The 24274-nt window shown below is 34.0% G+C and overlaps 1 long non-coding RNA gene across 2 annotated transcripts in view; it reads right to left on the bottom strand.

Moving 5' to 3' along the window:
* The window catches only part of LOC141551119 (uncharacterized), a 1110497-nt gene that overhangs the window by 545584 nt on the left and 540639 nt on the right, over window positions 1–24274 (bottom strand). Inside the window, exon 8 of one of the 2 annotated variants that reach the window (XR_012484789.1) lies at window positions 12388–18226. This is a non-coding gene — a long non-coding RNA (uncharacterized LOC141551119). Of the gene's footprint in view, window positions 1–8114; window positions 18227–24274 lie in introns of those variants that run through there. The other variant, XR_012484788.1, reaches the window with a different exon arrangement.

Genomic DNA, 24274 nt, shown 5'->3' with positions numbered 1-24274 from the left:
TGATGGACTAGTGTCAGCTCTGATTGGGACCCCAAGCTGGCTGCTGGGTGGAGATGGGTTCCTTCACACTGTGTGCAAACAAATGAATCCATCCCATATCAACAATGCTTGGGAGGGATTCAAGTTGCAGGAGAGAAGGCATTTTACTCTCTATCTAGCTCCTTTATTAATGTGGTTATTGTCATTATTACTGTTAGTAGAAGCATTGCTCTAATGACATCCATTATAAAAATGAGGAATGTCATACTAATTTTTTTATCTTCCCTAGATTTATAACTGCATCAGTGGATGGAACTGAGTAAGGACATTTTTGCCAACAAGGCCAGATAAGTAACTTGTCTATAAGTTTTAGAACATTGTGATGGGAATCAAGAAATTAAGGGCCTTGTCATGGTCACTCACATTTTCCCATATCTAACCAATTCCATACTTAAATACCTCAATTTCTTCCAGAGTCCTTTTTAATTGATTTCTTTATTATTAAATTGGGGATCAGCTAGATGGCACAGAGGACAGAGTGCCAGGTCTGCAGTCAAAAAGACTCATCTTCCTTAGTTCAAATCTGATAGCTGACCCTGAGCAAGTCACTTAACCCTGTTTGCCTTAATTTCCTTATCTATAAAATGAGCTGGGGAAGGAAATAGCAAACAATATCTAAAAACAAAACAAACAAACAAACAAAAAAAACCCCAACACACCAAAAAAAAAAAAAAAAAAAAAAAAAAAAAACCCAAAATGGGATCACAAAGAGTCAGACACAGTGCAAATGATACACAACAAAAATTGTTAAAATTTACCATTCCTTTGACTCCATAAGTTTAAGATCTCTTCTTTTCCCATGGTTACCTATTTATTGTCTCTTCATATTAGAGACCAAACTCCTTGAGAGAAGGGACAGTCTTATTTCTGCATTTGTATGACCAGCACCTAGCTCAGTGCTTAACATGTTTTTCATTTTAAATGACTATTCATTCAATGATTCATTTATTTATTTTCAGATGACCCATCTTTATCTGCTCTGCCACCCTGTGTGTCATGTGTGTCATATTGAACTAAAATTAGATTTAACCTTTCATGTGGCTGAAATTTAATTCAGAAAATCAAATATTAAATATTTTTATGGGCCAGATAAGTTGAATGCTAGAAAACAGGAAAGCATATAAGACGAAAGATTTAGAGTTGGAAGAGAATTTTAAAAATGCCATCTAGTCCAATCCTCTCATTTTACTGTTGAGGAAACTGAAGCCCAGAAAAATCCAATGGTTTTGCCCCTAAGTGATATAGATAATAAATAGAAGAAGGGTTTCAAATACAGGTGTCTTGATTCCAAAGCCCATACTGGTTCCAATGTACCATGAAAATGGAAGAAAAAAAAAGTTATGCTTTCAGACTTCAAGGACTTTATTATCTAATAGAGGTGACAAATAAGCCACAATGCAAATTATAATAAATGTATAATAAAATTATATATAATATTATGCATGTAATATATTATATACATATAATAATATAATAATTATATACAATATATAAATATAATAATATAATAAATTATAATAATTTCTTTGAGAGCATATAATAAATTCTATGAGAGTCTACAGGAAGGAAGAATTATTTTCTGCTATGATGGTAATGGGGAAGGAAATCAGAGAAAGTTTTATAGAGGAAAAATGCTTCATTTGAGATTTGCCTTGAAGAATGGGTAGGATTTCAATGCATGGAAACTGGAGAGAGGGCATTATAGATTTAGCAAATGGCATTAGTAAATACATTGAGGTGGAATGCCTAGCTAATGTTATCCTTGAGAGTATCTTTATCTCTTTATTTCTCAGTTCACTTACATGTAAAAACAAGGATGGTAATAAAGCATCTAAGAGCAGCAAGATAGCACAGTGGATAGAACACAGGCCTGGAGTGAGGAAGATCTGGGTGCAATCTGACCTTAGTCATTTACTAGCTGTGTGACTCTGGTCAGGTCATTTGAGACTTTTTACTTCAGTTTCCTCCTCTGCTAGAGAAAGAAACTGCAAACTATTCCAATATCTTTTCCAAGAAATCCCCCAATAGGGTCATGAAGAGTTCAATATGCCTGAAATGATGGAACAATAACAAAAAATGCCTTTGGATGGAGGTAAAGTCATCATATACAGGCTCCAAGCAGGCACTAACTACATGACATGAATGAGCAAAATTTCTTAAGTATAAAGGAAGAAAATGAGTTGGCTAATGTCTTAGTTATTCTTGGTTTCCATGTGTCCTTAATAGTGTGAATGTCTGCATACATAAGTAGCACAGTGAATAGAGATTGAAGCTGGAGTCAGAAAGACCCAAAATCAAATTAGGCCTCAGACACTTTCTAATTGCTCCTCTCCCCAAAATATACCATATTCATGTTCGTGCTTTATAAAATGTCTTTATGTAATCATAAGTTCTATCTCCTTCTTTGCCTTACAATTCCAAAATCTGTTCTCTGTTCTTAGAATGACTTCTGATCTTTCTATCACTCAATATTTCTTAGAATATTGTTTCTGCACTTGTTATACTCTTCCTTCCTCAATTTCACTCATTAATAAATCAGTTTAATTCTGTGGAAATTCTTGAGTAAATTAACCTATGGAAGACCTTATCCTGTTGGCCTTGGTCCTGTTACTTTTATTCCTATGTAACAAGCCAGTTAACAAAGCCAGAGAATATCATAAAACTGTGCTGAGTACACTAAAATTTTATATTGCATAATCTCAACTAGGTACTCACCATTGCAAAGCAATCTGTATATACTTTTATAATCAGCTCTACATAGAAATTTTCCCAGGTTTTTCATCCCTTCTCAAATCTTTCTGGTTCTCTCTATTCCCATCTTGTCATCTTAGACCTTTGTCTTACTTTTTTTTTTTTCCTGAAGCTGGGATTAAGTGACTTGCCCAGGGTCATACAGCTAGGAAGTGTTAAGTGTCTGAGATCAAATTTGAACTCCGATACTCCTGAATTCAAGGGTGGTGTTCTATCTACTGCACCATCTAGCTGCCCCACTTTTTTTTTTTTAAATAAATTGAAGTAATTTGTTGAGAGCTACTTCTTTTCCCCTATTGCTCATATTATGTCACCCAGATGATTCACCTTTATTCTTCCTTTACAAGAAGAGGTGAGCCTTCTTCTTGACAAGGCAATTCCAACAATATATGTGTGATCCTATTCCACCCTATCATTGCTAGTAGATTTTCTTCACTATCATTTCTATTATCTCACTTATTTTCAGTTTCTCATAGTCTACTGCCACTTCCTACAAATACATTCAATTTTTTCCTCATCCTGAAAAAAAACACAACTCTTGTGATACATTATACCTGCTATTACTATATATCTCTTTTCCCATTTCTTACTATACTCCTTGAGAACAGTGCCGCAATTTAGATCCCCATCTCCTTTCTTATTTTTCTCTTAACTCTGCACTCTGGTTTACAAATTAATCCATCAATGAAACTGTCTCTCTAAAGTTATGAATGATCTCTTAGTCACCAAATTTAATGGCCTTTTCTCAATCCCAAAACTTCTTGACTTCTTTGTCATTACCTATTTGATTGCCAATAATCTCTTTGATACTCTTGTCTTTCAGTTTTCATCATACTGCTTTCTTCTGGTTCTTTTCCTACCTATGGGATCATTTCTTGATAATCTTTGCTGGAACTTCATCCAGTTCATACCTGTTAAACTATGGGAAACGCTCCTACCCTCTTCTACTCCCATCAAGTTTTGTCCAGGATGCTTTTCTCCTCCATCTTTACACTATTTCACTTAATGACATCATCATTTCCCAAGGATTCAATTATCATCTCTATTTTATTTATCCAACCTTGTTCTCTCTGCTTACCTCTAGGCTTACATCTCCAATTAACAATTGCTTGTTTCATACTAGATGACCCATAGACATCTTAAACTTAATATGGTAAAAACCAAACTCATTAGCTTTCCTTCTTTCTTCCTATATATTCCTATCAAGGGCACCACCATTCTTTCAGGTTCATGACCAAGGTATCATCCTTGATACCTGACTCTCACCCCTATATCCAATCAATTGATAACTTCTTCTGTATCTACCTTCATTATAACTCTGGCAAATACTCCCTTCTCTCCTTTGACATTGCTGCTACCTGGTTCAGAGCCTTATGGGCTCATGTCTGGACTAAAGAAATAGCCTGTTGCTCTTTCTCCATACTTCAAGCTTTTCCTCACTTCAATACATTCTCTACTTAGTTGTCAAGTTGATCATCCTGAAAGTCATGTTAAACCATGTCATTTTTTTGTTTAATTCTAGTGGCAGCTATTGGAGCAATGATAGAATACTGGACCTAAAATTAAAATGAACTGAACTCAAATTTGGCTTTAGTCCTTTATTAGTTATCTGGCACTGAGTCTCAGTTTCCTCAACTTTAAAATGGGAATTATTCTAGCACTCCCTTCAAAGGATGGTTGTAAAGATTAAGTGACATAATATTTGTAATAAGTACTTGGCATAGTGCTTGACACATAATAGATGCTCAATAAATGCTCATTCCCTTCCTTTTTCTCCCTATTTTTCTAGGATCAAATACACAAAATATTTGACTTTTAAAATTCTTCATAACCTAGTTCCTTCTTATTTTCCAGTCTTACTCTGTGATCCAGTGTCACTATTTTCCTTGTTATTCCTTGCAGAAGATACTGCAAGATACAGAAGATATCCCACACTATCCCTATGTCTAGAACTCATTCATTCCTTATTTCTGCTTCCTAGATTTCTTGGCTTCCTTCAAATCAGATTTAAAATCCCACCTACTGTAAGGCATCTTTCCTAATTCTCCTTAATATCTTCTCTTTATTTATCTTCAATTTATATTGAAAATATCTTGGTTATACATAATTGCATGTTGTCCCTCCAATTAGAGTCAATTTCTTGAATAGGGACTATCTATCTTTTGCCTTTATCCCATTCCTATTAATTTACATACCTTATCCCATTCTGGTCAATCAATAGCCTTGCATACTTCCTTTATCCTATTCTCTCACCCTCTCGTCTCTGAATTTAGGAAACTTTTATATCCATATATCCATACATATATTTATATATATATATATATATATATATATATATATATGTATGTATATATACATATATATGTATATATGTGTATATGTATATATATGTATATACATATATATGTATATACATACACACACACACACACACACACACATATATATATATATATATGTATGTATGTATTGTTCCCTCTTTAACCCATTCTTGATGACAATAGGGCTCCAGAACTTGTTCCCCACTTCATCATCTGATTCCTCAGTGTAAATTATTCTTCTCAATACCTTCATTTAAAGATATTCTAGATGTTGGTGCAACTGTTTGAAGATAATATCTATAATTTTATGAACAATTTTAATGTTTTTAAGAGTAATTTTGACCACAATAATTTTTACCTTATACTCTAATTTTAAAACCTAATCATTAACTTTTAAGTTGTGATTCAATTGTATAGAATTCACTCTCCAGATTTGGTGGGTTTAAGGGGCTGGATGAGTGATTCTAAATAGAGGTGATAGAAGATAATAAGGGATCAGGGATCCCACATATAATTATAGATTTAGACCTGAGAGGAGAAATTTCAAGTGCACAATTTTCTTTTAGAAGAGTCCAGACCTTATGGTAATAGGCATAGAAATCTAGAGAACTATATTTAGTCTCTCAGGGGTTGTAGGATTCATTGGAATTTGGGGAGTCTTCCCCCTGCTCTTCATCTGTACAGATGCCAAGGCAAATGATGCTGAATAAGATAAGATCAACTGAAGTTAAAACTATAGGGACAGGGACATATTCACTTTAAAAATACCTTGTGAAACATTGTTAATTGTTATTTATAGAGTAACTCCATCATGTCAAAAGACACAGTACTCTATAATATTTCCTACAAACATCAGAACAAAAGTTTATTCTATTCTACTAATATTTACTAAGTGTCTACTGTGAACAGAGTTCTGTGCTAGTTCCTCTGGATGGGGGGTACTCTGAAATTGTCCTTGACTTTTGGGGTGAACTCTGAAACTCTCCTCTGACAGAGACCTACCTTTTGGGGCAGGTAAGTGGTCTCCTTAAGATTAGACCAGGACCACTCCCTACTTAGCTCTAACTTAAATGGTCTCATTCAACTAGAAATCTAGGCCTTGGGGCAGTGACACTATTGAAGGAATCTTCTACAATTGAAACCTCAGTCTAAGATTTCCTATAAAAAACACAATTTTAAACTCATAACTTGCAGAATGTCTAAAGCAGGATTATGCCTTGTCAAGGAACCTCTTCTTGGCATAGCTGCCTGCCAGGACTTCTGCCTGCTGTGAAGAGATCCTCTTTTCAGTGAAATCTTTTTTTATTTCTCTGCCAGGACCTTGTCACTCAGAAGTCACTCTTTCTAGCAAAGCTGGCTTCTGCAGTGCCAACAATAAAACTTCCTTTTTTTGCCACTAATATTTTGGGTTTATGAATTATTTCAAGTTGAATCTGCACCCAACCAGAAAGGGATTCTCACACCTCGACTCTCTGCACTTCCTCTAACAGCATCACTCTCACTCCATTTTCCATCAGTTCATATAGATCTTGCTATGTTTTTTTCCCCCTGAGCCCTCTCTTCACCCCCATCATTTTGTATAACAGTAATACTCTATCACAATCATGCCACACCTGGTTCAACCCTTAGTCAAATGATATGCAGTCCTTAATTTCCAATTCTTTACTACCACAAAAAAAGACTTGCTATAAGTATTTTCCTTTTACCTTGGTCTCTTTGGGATATAGACTTATTAGCAGCAATGCTGAGTAAAGAAGTATGTATAGTGTTATAATTATTTGTGCTATTACAATTTCAAACTTTTCCAGAATGGTTGGAACATTTCACAACCCCACCAACAGTTTATTAGTATACTTATTTTTCTTCATCTCCTTCAGCATTTGTCATTCCTGATAGGTATAAGATGATACCTCCAAAGTTGTTTTAATGTGCATTTTTCTTATCAATAATGATTTAAAGCATTTTTTCTTGTGACTATAAACAACTTTGATTATGTCTTCTGAAAACTTTGTTCATATACTCAGATCATTTATCAATTGGAGAATGACTTTATTTTTGTGAATAAGACTCCATCTGCTATATATTTGAGAAATGAAGCCTTTATTAGAAAAAATATATAAATTTTTAAAATTCATGGTCTATGGTGCCTTTATTATACAGTGTGCAAAAATACACTTTAGAATACAGTGAACAAAAATATTTCTAAGAGCTCTTTTTGTGGTGTCAAAGAATTGGAATTCTAGGGGATGCTCATTGATTGGGAAGTGGCTGAACAAGTTATGGCATATGATTGTGAGAGAGTACTATTTTGCAATAAGAAATGACAAGAAAGTAGTTTCAGAAAAAAATCAAAGCAAAAAATGTCAAGATCTAAATGAATGATGCAAAGCAGGGTGAATAGAACCAGGAGACACAGTATAGTACTGTACACAGTAACCGTAATATTGTAATAATGATTAACTGTGAAAGACAAATCCAATACAATTTAAAAATACTCAGAATAAAAAAAAAATGCTATCCACTACAGAAATAAAATTAATAAACTCTGAATGCAAATTGTCATAAATTGTCTTCCTTCCTCCCTTCCTTCCTCCATCTCTCCCTCCCTTCCTCCCCCCTTCTCCTTCCTTTTCTCCCTACCTCCCTCCCTTCCTTCCTACTTGCCTCCTATACTTCCTTCCTTCCTTCCTTCTTTCCTTCCTTCCTTCCTTCCTTCCTTCTTTCCTTCCTTCCTTCCTTCCTTCCTTCCTTCCTTCCTTCCTTCTTTCCTTCCTTCCTTCCTTCCTTCCTTCCTTCCTTCTTTCCTTTCCTTCCTTCCTTCCTTCCTTCCTTCCTTCCTTCCTTCCTTCCTTCCTTCCTTCCTTCCTTCCTTCCTTCCTTCCTTCCTTCCTTCCTTCCTTCCTTCTTTTCTTCCTTCTTTCCTTCCTCTCTCCCTCCCTTCTTTCTTTTTTCTTTCTTCCTCCCTTCCTCTTTTCCTTCCTTCCTTTCTTCTTCCCTCCCTCTTTCACTCCCTTCATTCCTCCCTTCCTCCCTGCTTCTCTTCCTTCCTTTCTCCCTTTACTACTCCCTCCCACTATCCCTTCCCATTTCCTTTCTTCCCTCCTTCCTTCCTTCTCTTTTTTTCTTTCTTTTCCTTGGGTAGTTTGGCCCATATGATTGGTCAACAAGACAGAATATGATGATTCCCTCAGTCTTAAGGCTTTTGCCATGCTTGGAGAAACAGAATGGGGGGTCTTTTTATACTTTTAGGTGACTAGAAATTCATGTCAATATGACCAGACATTGTCAGGACATGCAGTTTGAGCCTTAGGTTCCTAGGCCAATCAAGTTCTAGGGATATAAACAAACAAGTCACCAACAAGGGGAGTGGGGAGAAGAGAGAAAAGGCAGATGTTGGCACATAGTTCAAATCTAGCCTCAGGACACACTGCTTTTGCTTGGGCTTAAGGTAAAGGTAAGATATCTTGAAGTACAAATGGCACATTTCTATAATGTTGTTATAATTGGGGAATCTCACAATTCTGCCTCTTATTATCTGCATGATCTTTAGCATACACTTAACTATTTTAGAATCTAGAATTCCTTCTACTATACCACAAAATATACTTTGAGTTAATATATATTGAAATATAGATCCTCAGATTAAAATTATTTCAAAGAAAATGAAGAGAAAAGAGAAATATTGAATTAGATTCTCATATGAGCTAGGTAAAGAAGTGAAACAAGGCTATTGATTTGAAGAAATCTTACCTTGACAAAAGGCACTAAGAAGACAAAAGAACATTTATATCTAAAGATTGTGGAGATTTAGATTCTAAGGTACCTAAAGAAAGAAGCTGATGCATTTTTTTAAGAAAAGAATGAATGTCATTCAAACAAAGAGATGGGGTAATTATATAGAAGATTCTGAACTGTATTCATCCAGCTTGGAAAAAAAGAAAGAGGAAAGAAATAACAAAAAGAATCATGATAAAAATAGAATAAAAGAATCTGGGCCTGGACTGGCCAGTGTAGGTTGACAAAGCAGGGAAAGAGAGAGGTGGACGATAAGAAGACCCAGTTATATTTAGTGCAAGCAAAGCAAACTGTGTAGCTCTAGAAATGATTTAAAAGAAAAACATGTAAGAGAAGATGGAGAGAAATATATTTTACAATCATAGACAACTTTGATTATGAATGGATTAAATTTGTCCAAAAAATGAAAGAGAGGAGTAGAATGGAATAGGAAATAGGATTCTACAGTTTTCTGCTTATGAACAGCAGACTTAAACCAAAAAGACATTTACCTGGTTAAAAGTAGCTGGAATAAAATTTGTTATTCTTGAATTTACTCCAAAATGCCAAGAATTATAAACATGATTTTAGTAAAGGCAACAACAAAAACTGCTGGTGTCAAGAGAGATAAACAGGGAAACTACATTATATTAAAAGGAACCAGACAATTAAATTAACAATATCATTGAATGCATAAACACCAAATATCATTTTTTAAGTGCTTAAAGGAAAAACTAACCAAAATTCAAAAAGGTTTTGATGGTAAGACAAAAATTATAATCTATTTTAGCATTTCTTTTTCAGAGATTTATAAAGATCCAACAGAAATATGAAAAAAGAAATAAATTAGAGATTTGATACACTGTTAAAATTAGATTTTAGAGATCTAAGACAATTATTGAATGAGAAAAGAGAATGCTTTTTGTTAAAGCATCACATAACATCTTTAAATATTACTTCTTTGCTAAGACCTAAAGATTCACAAATAAATGAAAATAGTGAGAAATATAAGATACATCCTATATAGATTATATCACAATAAAATGGTAATAATAAAGAATGGAATGTAAATCTTAATGGTCATAAGTTAACCAACAAGATGGGGAATAGATAGAGTGTTGAATCTAAAGTCTGGAAAATTTGAATTCAAATCCTCAAATACCTATCAGTGGAATGGTTCTCAGCAAGCACCTCTAAGGTGAAATAGTAATATCTCTTATTTTATAGAATTATTGTAAAGATAAGGTGAGACAATAAATTTAAATTATGTTATAAATCTTAAAACAAACCTATAAAAATGTTACTCATAATTGTCATCATCATAACAGTTAAGAAATGTGTGAGTAAAAGAAAAGAAAATCTTACATAGAATAACTAATGAAATAATAATTAATAAAAATGATCCTAGGACAATGATCATAAAATGTTCTTATGACATCTTGAAAACAAAATTTGTAAAATGGAGAGAAACAGACAGACAGAGAGACAGAGAGACAGACAGAAAGAGACAGAGATAGAGAGACAGAAAGAGAAAGAGAGAGACACAAAGAGAAAGAGTCAGAGAGACAGAGAATATGTAGAATTCACAATTAATATCAGAAATAAATGAATTTTTCAGAAACTACCATACATATCCAGTTATATGTCAGGGAATTTTTTAATTTAAAGAAAATGATAAGTAGCTACTGAAATGTAAAATACTCAATTTAGGAAAGTTAGAAATAAAGATAATAAATTACCCATCTTAAAAAGATAATTTAAACAATGAATTACTAAAAGGGATAGGGGAGGATTTATAGTAAATTCTACATATTTATAAGTGAATTCTATGAAATATTTAGAGATCAATGTTACTTAAATGATTCTCAGTAATAAAAAATAAGCTATTCTATCAAATTCCTTTTATGAGAAAAATTTAGTAGTAATACCCAAACCAGGAGAAGATAAGGTGGAGAAAGAGAAAATAGTATGGTATATTAAATAAGGTTTTGGACTTCCACTCAGGAAAACCTAGGTTCAAACCCATCTCTGACATTTACAACCTATTTATCTATGGGGAAGTCTCCTTCTCCTGGCTTTAATTTCCTCATCTGTAACATGGGAGGGGGAGGGGTCAGTGTTTGAGGTAAGGAGATGTGATCCTATGATCTCAAACGTCCTGTCCAGTTCTCAGTCTGTGATTCTATGAAATATAGCAATACAAGTAATTAACATTGGCACAAATGTATAAAATTGTGGCCTAGTTTTATTTATTCCTGTGATAGTTAGAACATCTAATCACATAAACAACAAACTATATGATATACATCAATAGATTTCTTAAAAATGTGTGACAAAATGCAGCACTAATTTATATTAAAATACTATTGAGCAAAGTTACAGAAAAGCAAAGCTAAAGTAAACTTGATAAAGAGGAGGTGAAAATGTCCTTTTTTGCTAACAAAATGAGAGTTCATATATAAAATATTAGAGAGAAAACTAAGAAATTAATTGAGATTGATAGCTTCAATATGATAAGATATAAAATAAATCCATAAAATTTAGTTTTTCTACATTATATCAACAAAAGCTTGAAGAAAAAGAGAGAAAATTCATTTAGAACTATGGGAAGCCAAAAAATGTCTTGTTAACTTAAGATATACACAATATTTATGTAAATATAATTATAAAAGAATCTCCATAGAAATAAAGTAAGAGTTCAATATGGCTGTATGGCATGCAATATGATAAAAATGAAATTCCTAGCTAACTTGACAGATTTAGTGTAATACCAATGAAACTACCAAGGATTTAGTTTATAGAACAATGCTTATAACAATAAAACAATAACAATATCAGCTAGCATTTATATAGTATTTACTTTGTAGTAGACTGTGCTAAATGTGCTGTTAAATCCTTTACTATCTCATTTTATTTTTACAACTATCTTAGGAGGTTGGTGTTTTTATTACTCCCATTTTACAGATAAAGAAACTGAGACAAACACGAGTATAATGATTTGCCCAAGATCATACAACTAGCAAATGTCTGAGGCCAGATTTGAACTCTGATCTTCCTGGTTCATCACTAACACTGCTCCATCATATGGCCACATCCCTGATAATGCAGCACTCCTTTGATGTTTCCCCCACCTTTCCCTGAAATCTCTTCCTTGTGTCCATGCTCAGTCATTTCTCTTGATGCTAGTTGCCTCTAGAGACTCCATCTCTGACTCCCCCCAATAGGACTAGTAGACTTTTCAAGCACCAAAGTCCCCAATCTTTATCTTCCTTCACCACTCATCTCCCTTCACTCATAGGAATATTCACAAATGAAATCTCTCCCACCTTTGAAAGTAAGGCCTCTTTACTTTCCCCTCTTCCTGCTCCCCCCATCTTCTCCCTGTTGCTAGCCCTTCATGTGTTCAGGGAGATATCACTCACTTCTCTTTATCCCTGTATTATCTCCCTTGTTTTTATATATCATCCCATGTTATAATGTTGTTCCAGAAAAGAACACTTACCTTTAAGAAGGATGTTGTCGAGTTCTAGCCATCATAACCTGTTTGCCTCTTCACTGCTATCTCTATCAGATTTTCACCTTCAACCTGTGTCCTTGGTACATTTAGGAAAAAAAAGTCTCTTAATTGGTTTCTATATTTTCTCTGTTGCCATTACTTTCCTTGACTGCTGCATTTATTCATTCCTGCATTTCTGCTGTTTGGGATGTGGGGGAGGCAAATAATCTTCTCAGGTCTAGTTTTCTTTCTATAACATTTTAAATGCTTTATTATTGAATGTCCATTTTTTTGTACTGTATAGTTAAGTTCATTTTTGCAGGATAGGTCATTCTGGATTGCATTCTGAACTCCTTTGCTCTTTGAGACATGTAATTCCATTCCCTCCTCCTTTTTTTTAATTTTTTTTTTAGTGGGTACAGAATAGTCTCACATTATTCAAATGTCATTTCTTTTTTATTTGAAGGTCTTTCTCTAGGTGGCTTTCCAAACTTGTTTTTTGAATTAAATTGTTACATTAAACTAACATGCATTTCAGCCTTTTTTTTTCCCCCTGGAGGCAATCTCTGAATTCTTTCAGTTGGAATTTCATTTACTATGCTTAAATGTTCTGAGCAGTTCTCATCTATTATTTCCGTTATTATAGTGTTGATGTTTTATATTGTCATGTTCTTCTGGGAGACCTGTGATCCTCAGATCATTTCTGTACATTCTGTATTTTTGTTCAGTATGTTTGTTTGCATATTGAGTGCATTTTCTTTAATGTTATTGTTTTTTTGCTTCTTTTCTTCTTGGTTGTCATTCAGTTCTGTGTACCTACATTCCCAATCTATTAGTCTTTCTTTTGTCTCTTTGGGGAAGTTTGCCACTTCAAATTCAAGATTTTTTAAAAATACTATTATTATTTTGTTATGTAAAGCCTAGATTCTTCACTCATGATTCTTATTTATCTTTTGAATCATTCAGGAACAATATGTTGTAGTTCCATGTTCTTCCATGTATTCTCCCATGTACTTCCTCACTTCCTTGGTACTATGTTTTAAATGTTGGATAATTTTCCTTTTTTTAAAAAATTAACTTATTCACCAATGCCTGAACTCATCAGATCTCAAGTTCTCTTTCCTTTTGCTGTTATTGTATTTCCTATTGACTTATTTGTTTAAATTCAAGGTCATTGAGTTTTCATCTTATAGAAAGCTTCAGTACTTTCAGTCCTTTCCCTGCTTTATTTTTGTTCCTATTCACTTTCTGAATTCCTCCCTATGATTGTGGTTTCTCTAGGGATTAGATCTCAGGTCTCATCCTCCTCTCTATGACTTAGGTGCTCTTACTATCCCCACTTTCTAGGTGAAGAAATTGATACTGAGAGTAATATGGTTTATTTAGGGTCATAAATCTATTAAATATCTGAGGTAGGATGCAAACTAAATTCTTCTTGACTCCAAGTCTGGCATTCTCCCCACTATGGCATGTAATAAGTCTGGCATTCTCCCCATTATGGTACCAATTACATGTGCTGTCATTACATTAAAAAGTTTTTTGGTTTGTTTTTTTATGTTGTTTGTTGTTTTTTTTTTTTTTACAGAGAGGTCCCATATGGTAATTCACATCAACTAAAATAGATTTTATTAGGTTCTTATATCAAAATAGATCAATTTAAAAGTAGAAAACTAAAAAAAAAAAGAGGGAAAGAAGGGAATTCTTGGTAAAGGGTACAAAAGAAATAAAAGAACAGAGATGGAAAAGCACAAAATGCTCACTTTGGAGACACTGCTTAGATTTAGAACAGAAAGGTTATTATTGCCTGTTTATAATGAAGGGCAACTTAGTTCCAATTGTGTTCCAATATTTTTAAGGTTAATGATGCTGATGTGGTTAAGATTCTTTTCTAATTCCAACCCCCATGAATTCCAATGGGAGATATCTGGACTCTCCCAGTCCCCATCAGATCTGAGCTAACTCGGGCTGTCCTAGCCCCCATTCTAATGATCTTCTCAGGTTTCCCAATCCCCAAAAACAGCTTCCTCCTTATCTAAAAGCCATTGAATTCTATTCATTGGCTGAAGCTCAAGCCAGAGGCCAACCTGGGACTCCACCCACAAGCCCCTTCAAGATTACCACAAGACCCCCCATTATAAAAGAGGGAAACTGGAGTCCACTCTTTGCAGGAGTCCCAGGCATGGCATCCTTACACCAACTATGTCAAGGGTTCCAGTCCACCCAGTGCCAGCCCTGGCCCTGGTGTCTTTCTACCTTTAACCTTATTTCCAAACCACAAAATAAACCTCTTTTATCAATCTAGGTTTTTGGGTCTGTAAATTCCTTTACAGGGGACTCTGCACCACCACTAGAACCCATTGCACTCTGTGTCCTTGCACCAAATCCAAAGGAGTTGCAGGGGAGCTTTATTTGACTCCCTGTATCCCGAACCTGCCACTAGACCTCAAATAAACCTAATTTCATTTAGATATTCCTTACTAATTCTCATCAATACTTCTATAGAAGTCTTTATTTTAGTGACAGATGGGCATTTTCTATTAACATTTATTTTATTTTGATTACAGTTACAAGTGGCATGGTGGAAAGGGTATTGGTTCTGGAACCAGCAGACCACAATTTAAATCCCTCTCTCTGCCATTTGCTACCTGTGCGACCTTGAGCAACTCATTTATACCCTTTGGACTTCATTTTCTTTTTTGATAAATGAAAGGCTTAAACATAATGACCTCCAGAATCCCTTTTAGATTTTTTTGCAATCATCTCTCCTTTCTTTATTAACTTTATTTAAAGAAAATTCCTTTGAAATTTGTTGTTATTTAGTTATTTCAATCTTATCTGATACTTCATGACTCTATTTGGAGTTTTCTTGGTAAAGATACTGGAATGGTTTGTCATTTATTTTTCCAGCTCATTTTACAGATGAGGAAACTGAGGCAAGCATGGTTAAGTGATTTGCTCAGGATCACACAGCTAGTAAGTGCGTAAGGTTAGATTTAGACTCAGGAAGACGAGTCTTCCTGATTCCATGTCTGGCATTCTATCCAGGGCACCACTTAGCAGTACAAATTTTGAAATTTGAAATTCACACAACCAATATTTCTCAGAGAACACCAGACAAAAGACATCAGTCTTAGAAAATATCTCTCCCATTTTTACTAGACTAGAAGATCAGATGGGAGAAACTGGATACTTTCTAAATCCTTCTAGTTTAAATCTCCATAAGGGCATCATGTTTTTGAGGATATGAATGATCAGATATTTGTAAAATTCTCATAAGAGCTCAATTTAAAATTCAGACTCACAGAATCTCACAATTTGGAAAAAATTCAATGGCCATTTAGTCCAAAAGAATTGACTTTACCATATATTCAACAAATGATTAGACAGTCTTTACTTAATAACCTCAAGTGATGGGGAACAAACTTATCATCTTTCAAGATAGCCCAGATTACTTGTGGAAAACTGTAATTAGTAGGACAATTTTCATGATATCAAATGGAAATCTTTCTCTCTGCAATGTCATGGTTCCTCACAGGCTTCTGGTTCTGTCTACCAGAGCAAGACAAAACCAGTCAGATGCTCTTTGTCATTATGGTCTTTCTTGAAAAACAGCTCTGCATTTGTTCATCATATATACTCCCATTAGGCATGTCTTTTTCTGTGTTATGAGAAATACTTAAATTTTCTGGAAGGTGCCATCTATACGGATTTTTCTCTAGTTGATATTCCCTATCTGCTTTTCTCTAGGTAGCTTGATGCTGGATGTTCTATGGCTGGATGTTCTGTAGAAGAAAGAGAAACAAAGAAAGGAAGAAAAAAGAAAGAAAAATAAAGGAAGGAAGAAAGGAAGAAAGGAAGGAAGGAAGGAAGGAAGGAAGGAAGGAAGGAAGGAAGGAAGGAAGGAAGGAAGGAAGGAAGGAAGGAAGGAAGGAAGGAAGGAAGAAAGAAGCCATTCAGAGGTATCTGCTGAACACTATTGTCAATCTAGCATTAAGGTTAGATTATTTTTTAATTCTTCTTTCCAATGATAATGATATGAACAAATCACCAAGATGACTAATCAAATTATATTATTAGTAGCAATAGTAATGTGTGCTCTTTGCATCTTCTGCTTAATTCTTAATTTTGTAAAATTTTATTTTTATTTATTTTATTATTTTTATTTATATTTTATGAAAATTATTTGGGATTTTGGATCAAAAACTTGTGTTTGCATCTTGAATATTTCATTAATTAGTTCTGTGAAGTCAGGAATATCAATATAATATCAGGGAATCTGAAATAAGGAGAGAAAGCACATTCAGGATCAACTTGATTTGATGTGTTAAATATTTATCAGGTACTTATTTTGTACAAGGCATTCATCTTGGTGCTGAGAAAACAAAAGAAGTAAGAAGCAATTGAATGAGAACCAATAAAAGCACCAACCAAGAGAAAAGTTAATAGAAAAAGAAGAGAGTCTAGAAAAACTAAGCTTTTGGATAGTAATGCATTTAAGGAGCAAAGTCAGTTTATCCAACAACAATAAGAACTTAGAATGATAGAAAAATTAGGAGAGAAAGCATTACAAAAGTGGAGGGAATATTGAGAATTAGAGGTGTCAACAGTCACTGAATGGTAAAGGAGGATGAGTACCAAGAACAGATCTCAGGATTTAATATTTAAGAGCTCATTAATAACCTATAAGCAAGGTGGCTTAGTGGCTCAGAATAAATAATTGTTAAAATTTCAGGCTAAGCATTTAAACCTCAAAAATCAGCAAATATTATATATAAATCAGGGCTTGATTTTTTTCATTATCTAGACTTAAAAAGATGAAGAAAACATTATGATACAAATTAAACTTAAATGTGTGTCATGCATGTTCTGCCCAGAGAGTATGCTGTTAACTATTTACCTCCACTCTTTTGTGTATAACAGAATAATTTCAGTAGAGTGGTAGAGTCTTGACCCAAATTGGAGGGGTAAGTGGATTGTGTAAAAGAGGAGGCACTGGGAACAGATTACTATTTTTAAAGCATTTATCAATACAAAAGAATAAAGTGTAGCATGATTATCTAAATATAGTGGTGATAGGATTAAGTGTTTTTAAGAGAGAAAATATCTTAACAAATTAACAGAGACCTACAAGCTCAGATTTGGAAAAGACCCAGATTCCTTTTTGTTCTTTGTGTATCTAAATAAGAAACTCCTCTATAACCTACATAATAAGTAGTCCCAAGGCAGCCTATTCTAGCTTTGGAAAGCTTTGTGAAGAACTATTTCCTTATATCAAATTAAAATATACCTTTATTGCACATTTAAGCAGAATAAGGTGTATACCTCTTCTATGTGACAATCTTATAAACATTTGTGTAATATTTCCTCTGCCCCTAACGTGCACATGGATCCCCCAGATGAAGTTGAAATTTCTCTGCATTTGTGACATTTAGAACTAGAGCTGATAGGAGTCTTGGAATCAAGATCTGGGTTTGCATTTTGGATATGGCACTTTCTAGCCATGTGATTCTATCCTTTCAATATTATTGAATATTTATTCAATAGTATAGAAAGAAAAAAATTACACAATTCCCTCTCTCAATACCTGAGAGACATAATCCTCCCTAAATAACCTTAATTTCTGAGAAGCAGAAAAAGATTAATTTCATGACTTGGTTAAATTCCTGCATAGCATTGGTTCTTCTTCCCCAACATAAAAGTCCCTCACCTCTGACTTGTGCTCCAGGACCCTCACTTCTCTGAGCTTTCCTGTTGGGCTGGTTGTAATTTCTGGTCTAGACTTCTGGGCTCCTAGGTTACTATGACTCCTGATCCTAAATCACGATTCCTTTCCTTGGACCTAGAGCTGAAAAGGAACAAACAAAACAAGGCTAAGATCTCAAATCTTATTTCTCAGTGCCATAGACCCAAGGGAAGGGGCAAATGATCCTTTCACACTCAGCTGACTATGTGGTCCTCCTTCTGTGAGTGACTGAGTCCTTTATGCTCATTTGCCCCAGAAAGAGTGCCTATGTCTCAATCAGGTAGAATTCATCAGTTCCACTATGCTAGCAATGGGGGGGGGTGGGGGGGGGGGGGAAGATGATACCAATAACATAGTAATCAAGGTAAAATGTCTTCTGTTACTTATATGGCAGATGCTGTTCTCTTTTGGTTTAAGGCCTAAACTTGTCTCTTCAATTTCTATCAATAGTGCCCTTTCCCTTATTTTCCTCTCCAAGATTAATTTATAAACCTTTATTTAGTTTAACTGTATCTTCCTTATTTCTGTTGATATAATTTATAGGAAGAATGTCATTGTTAATATAATTCAGTTTTTCTGGTAGAATATCAACTTGTGGGTCATTAAATAAAGATCTTCATTTATAATACAAACAGTTCAATTAATAATTATATATGGTCCAAAAACTGAATAATGCTTAGCATCCTCTGCCTCACCTTTCTGCCATTCCATTTTCAATAGCTTCCAAAATAAAAGGGGGACAACATAGGACTGAAGACTATTTGTATTTTTCTTTTTCTCTTTTCATGGATTGCTCTGGTCAAAAAATTCATCATCTTGTTATCGATTTATTCTTTGTACTTAGCTAGACTTATCTTTGAACAGCAGATTCAGCCTGGAACTGGCATTGTACTCAAAGACTTTCTAGCTTGGAAAAACTTACAGGATTTTCATTATATTCACCGAACATTTGAGAATGAGAGTTCAGGGAATGGAATATGTAAAATTTGTGGTCATGTTTCTTGTCTCTATTAATGCTTACAAACTATCACCAATTAAAATAATAATTCCTTACATTTATATATCTTTCAGTCTAACAATGAAATGTCATAAACCCTTTTGTCCAAAGATTCTTTGCATATAGGATTAAAGAAGAATCCTCAGGGTGCATAAGGACTCTCTTGGACCCTAAAGATGGAATTGTTTTCTGTCTCTTTAGGGTGCTTGATATCTGTCTACTTCTTTTGGGTCTCTGAAGTAAGATGGGATAGGAAACTGGGACCCAGGAGTACTTTAAAATTAATATATCTGATTATAGTACCTTAGTGAACTGAAAGAATTGATGCACCTGTACAAGTGTCAGCTAATTGCCAAGGCATCATACTCAATCTGTACTGTGCTCATTTGGGTATTCTTACAAAGATAATTAAAAAAAAATCCTGACTGACATTACAGCAACAATGGCCAAGATTTGAAATTAAAATATGCTCAAAGAAATAATAGGCCTGTTGAATTTTCAGAGAAATAGAAATTGAAAAGTGCTAGAGGTCTTCACAGCTCACAAGATCATAGTTTTAGAGCTGTAAGGGGACTAAGATGTCATCTAATCCAATCACAATCTTATAGAAAAAGAAATGGAGGCCTAAAGAAGTGAAGGGATTTGCCTAAAATATTAAATATAGTAATCACAAAGATTGGGAATTCAAACTTAAGTCTTATGACTCCAAAATTAATATAGCAATCGACAATACCTTCTGACATATTAGAAAAGAATACTTGTTTAGGACATTCTGAACCAAAAGAAGTTTCCAACTTTTAGAAAGTTGACATGATCCCAGACTGTATACATAAATTGGGAAGTAGGAAAGTTTGTCTAATTCAGATTCTCTATGTTCCTGTCACTCATTCCTGAGCTACTTTCGGTCATATAATCAATAATATTTCAAATCTAATCTTTAATAAGATCCTGGGTCTTGAAGAAATTAACATGATACCAATAATTTCTATATTATATTTGGGAAGGTAGAAGAATTTGGGGCTCAGGAAGAAATTTATCCTAACTGATTCTAATCATAGTTATTATATAGTTTACTATGTAGTAAGTTAACTTCTTTAATTTTTTTTTTCTTTTTCTTTCTGAGGCTGGGGTTAAGTGACTTGCTCAGGGTCACACAGCTAGGAAGTGTTAAGTGTCTGAGATCATATTTGAACTCGTGTCATTCTGAATTCAGGGCTGGTGCTCTATCCACTGTGCAACCTAGTTGCCCCCTACTTCTTTAAATGTTTAAATGAATTTGCAGGTGTGTCAATATGGTTACTTCAAAGTGTGCACAAAATTGAAATATCTTTTCATTTTTTCTTAATGAATTATTTTTTCAAAAAAGTTTTTTTTAATTAATCTAGCTCTTCTATCCACCACTATCAAGTATATTTTCCTTACCTTGAAATTCTTGACATCATACTTTAAAATGTAAATTTATCATATTTCCACAGCTTCCAATAGGTATTTCAAATGTCTGCTCAAACAGGAAATTTTTCCTACAAGTGTCCTAAGTAAATGGGATGTCTACAGTTACAATTTAATTTCCATGAAAAAAATAAGTTTTGATGTTTTGGGGTTAAGTTTTCTGGAAGTTAATTACAGACCCCAAAGTTCACAGTTTAAAAAATAAGAAGAAAAATCTTTCACATTTTCTGCCTACAGCATCACATTTTCCAACACCCCCTCACTTATTAAAAATTTAGCCTTTCCTATTTGTACTTCATAAGTGGTTTCTATCAGCTCTTTTCACCCTTCAAACAAACAATGGCTTCTAAAACCAAAAATATCCTCAAGAATATAGGGAAAAAAGCATATTTTTGTTTCTTTTTTTAATGCAAAGTGAAAAATGGTAATTATCTTCAATATGAACTAAGATGATTTTCTTCATAAAAATAAATACATAATACAAAATTAAGTTTAAAAATCTCTATCTCATAAAATAAAATTAATTGATTATCTGTGTAGGCTCACTCCTTTGAAATTTTAGGATAAAGAGTTTATAGGCAGAGATCCCAATATACACAAAGATCAATGTATGGTGTTTGTGTGTGTGTGTGTGTGTGCGCGCGTGCTTCTTCACATATAAATCATAGCCAACATTTTAGAACTTGTAGTGTTTATGTAGCTATTATCTATTTGAATTATGAACTTTCAAAAGTCAAAGATATTGTCTTATCTGTGGTTGGATAGAGAAGGAAGGGAACACATTTTTATTAAACAATTATATGTGCTAGATAATATGTTAAGAGCTGGAGACACAAATACAGCAAAAATATGTCCCTACCTTAAAGGAGTTTATATTCTAATGGGGAAAGACAACACACAAAAGGGAGAAGAAAAGAGAAGTGGTGGGGTAGAGATAGAAAGACTTAACATATAGTCTTGTTTCATTGTTTTCCTATGATCTGCTGTGGACCATGAATATTACTGCTCAGCAGATAACCAAGCAATAAAGGATGGAAATTCCATGTTCCCTTTATAAATCAACAACAGAACAAAAGAATGTGATTTTACATTAGCCGTTTCCCTCATTAGTGCTTACTATGAGCTTGGCTCTTTTTGAGTCCAGCAGATATTATGCAAAGCACCCAGTGTGTGGTAAGAGAGCACACCTGCTCACCCTTGCCTTAGGGACCAGCCTGGCAATGCATGGGAGCCAAAGCTAGGAGGCACCTGCTACTCCCCATCCACATTAAAGGAAATAGATAGGACCAAGTACTTGTCATAATGAATATGAACATTTTTGTTAGTATCTGTGGGTTTGGGGATTGGGGAAATATATTCCATACCCTTAGGTAAGAAAAGGACCTAACAAAAAGGGAAGAAAAAGAACATGGAGCTTACAATGTAGTTTTTTGTTGTTGTTGTTTGTTTATTATTAAAATAAGATAAAATTCTTTGTTACATTTCAAGAGTAGAATGGAAGCTTCTTATCCATTACAAGTTTCTCTTCATTATATCAGAAACTTGTTTTTCTCTCAGCTGTTACTTAGTCAGTTACAGAGACATTGATCCTTACCTAATTGCATTCTGAGTGTCTGCATTTAAATCCAATCAGGCTGTCTGCTTGGCTAATGGCCCGACAAAGATTGCAGAGGAAAAAGGACTTGGAGTGAAACCCTCTTGGTGTGACAGCAGTCTGGGTGGCCAGGCTCCTTCAAAGCATCTGTGAAGATTTAATAGCTCTCCCTTCAGCTGGAATATTGACTACAAAATGGAAGAATTTATTCCGATTTCTGTCCTTTGGAATTTGGCTAGCATTTTGTATCTTCCCTATACATAGATAAGTTTACCCTTTTCTGCATTAAGGTTGTTCCAATGTGTGTCTCTTCTCTCTTATCTGGTTAAAAGCTCCTTGAGGGCAGGAACCCTGTTTTGTTTATCTTCATCTAGCCTGGTTAGCACCCTACAAGTTGTAAATACTAAATAAATGTCTGAATTTGAACCTTAGTATTCTGGGTTATCAATTCAAGGGTCATTTTCTTTGAGAGGTGCATTTTTCTTCATCTTTAAAAGCCCAAATTTACTGATAGATATTCAAATATTTATGAAACTAATAGTTTAAAAAGATAACTCTGTTTTCTTTGTTAACTGGAAAGTACAAAGATAGACTTTGTGAATCATTTGACTAAAGACTAAGGCTAAATTATTCTTTCCTTGACAGGTTCTGAGTTTTTAGACCAAATGTGGCAAATTTCACTCTGAGAAAACTTTTTAAAACCACATTATCACTCCCTCAAAATAGTAATTGAGTATGAATAGAATATTTTTTCCTAAAGTCATAGGACATTAGAGCTGGAAAAGACCTCAAAAAGTATTGCTTTCAACTCTTTCACTGTACAGAGAAGAAAGCAAGTTAACAGAGGTCAATTGTATTACTCAAAGTTATACAACAAATTAACAGCAGAGCCAGGAAGAGAAGGAAGATCTTTACTTCCAGACCAGACTTCTTTCCATGAAACTCTTGTTTTGTTTTGTTTTTTTGCACAAGGGTAACAAATTTAAAATGGACCTTAGACTCTACAGCCTTCCTTTCAGAGGTGTTCATGATCCATAAGATATGGCCAAACTGATTACTATGTCCTTTGGTTACATTTTTTTTTTTTAGCCAAATTAATCAATTGTATTTAACATTTGTCAGAATCAGCTATTGCCTCTTTCTTCTTAACTTTAATATATATATATAATTTTTTGAGGCCCCTAATGTCCTTAGCTGTTCAAGTTTGCAACCTCTGCATCATCCTCAGTCTTCCTTTTCCTGTATCCTTTTTGTCTAGTCAGTTGCCAACTCTAGGTGATTCTCCCTTCATAACATTTTTTTGTATTTCTTATTTCTGCTCACATAAAGCTAGAATCCTAATTTAGGGCCTCACCCCATCTTTCCTCCTAACTTATCTTCTTGCCTCAATTCTCAGTTTCACCTACCTGAAAAAGTGAAATTATTCAAACATCATGATATAGAAGTGTTTGACACAGGGTGATAACTGAAACATTTTCATTGAAACTTATGACAGATTTAGTTCTAGATGGTAGTTACTTTCTTTATATATATATATATATATATATATATATATATATATATATATATATATATATATATATATACATATATACATATATACATATATATATATATAATTAACATTTTATTAATTTTATAATTATAAAATTTTTTGACAGTACATATGCATGAATAATTTTTTTTATAACATTATCCCTTGTATTCATTTTTTCCAAATTTTCCCCTCCATCCCTCTACTCCCTCCCCTTGATGACAGGCAATCCCATACATATTACATGTGTTACAGTATAACCTAGATACAATATATGTGTGTAAATACCATTTTCTTGTTGCACGTTAAGAATTGGATTCCGAAGGTATAAGTAACCTGGGTAGAAAGACAGTAGTATTAACAGTTTGCATTCAATTCCCAGTGTTTCTTCTCTTGGTGTAGTTGTTTCTGTCCATCATTGATCAACTGGAAGTCAGTTGGATCTTCTTTATGTTGAAGATATCCACTTCCATCAGAATACATCCTCATACAGTATTGTTGTTGAAGTGTATAAGTGATCTTCTGGTTCTGCTCATTTCACTCAGCATCAGTTCATGTAAGTTTCTCCAAACCTCT

Source organism: Sminthopsis crassicaudata, chromosome 1, assembly GCF_048593235.1.
Source record: "Sminthopsis crassicaudata isolate SCR6 chromosome 1, ASM4859323v1, whole genome shotgun sequence".
NCBI lineage: Eukaryota > Metazoa > Chordata > Mammalia > Dasyuromorphia > Dasyuridae > Sminthopsis > Sminthopsis crassicaudata.
Note: the sequence above shows the minus strand (reverse complement) of the source record. Positions and strands in the feature narration are given on the sequence as shown.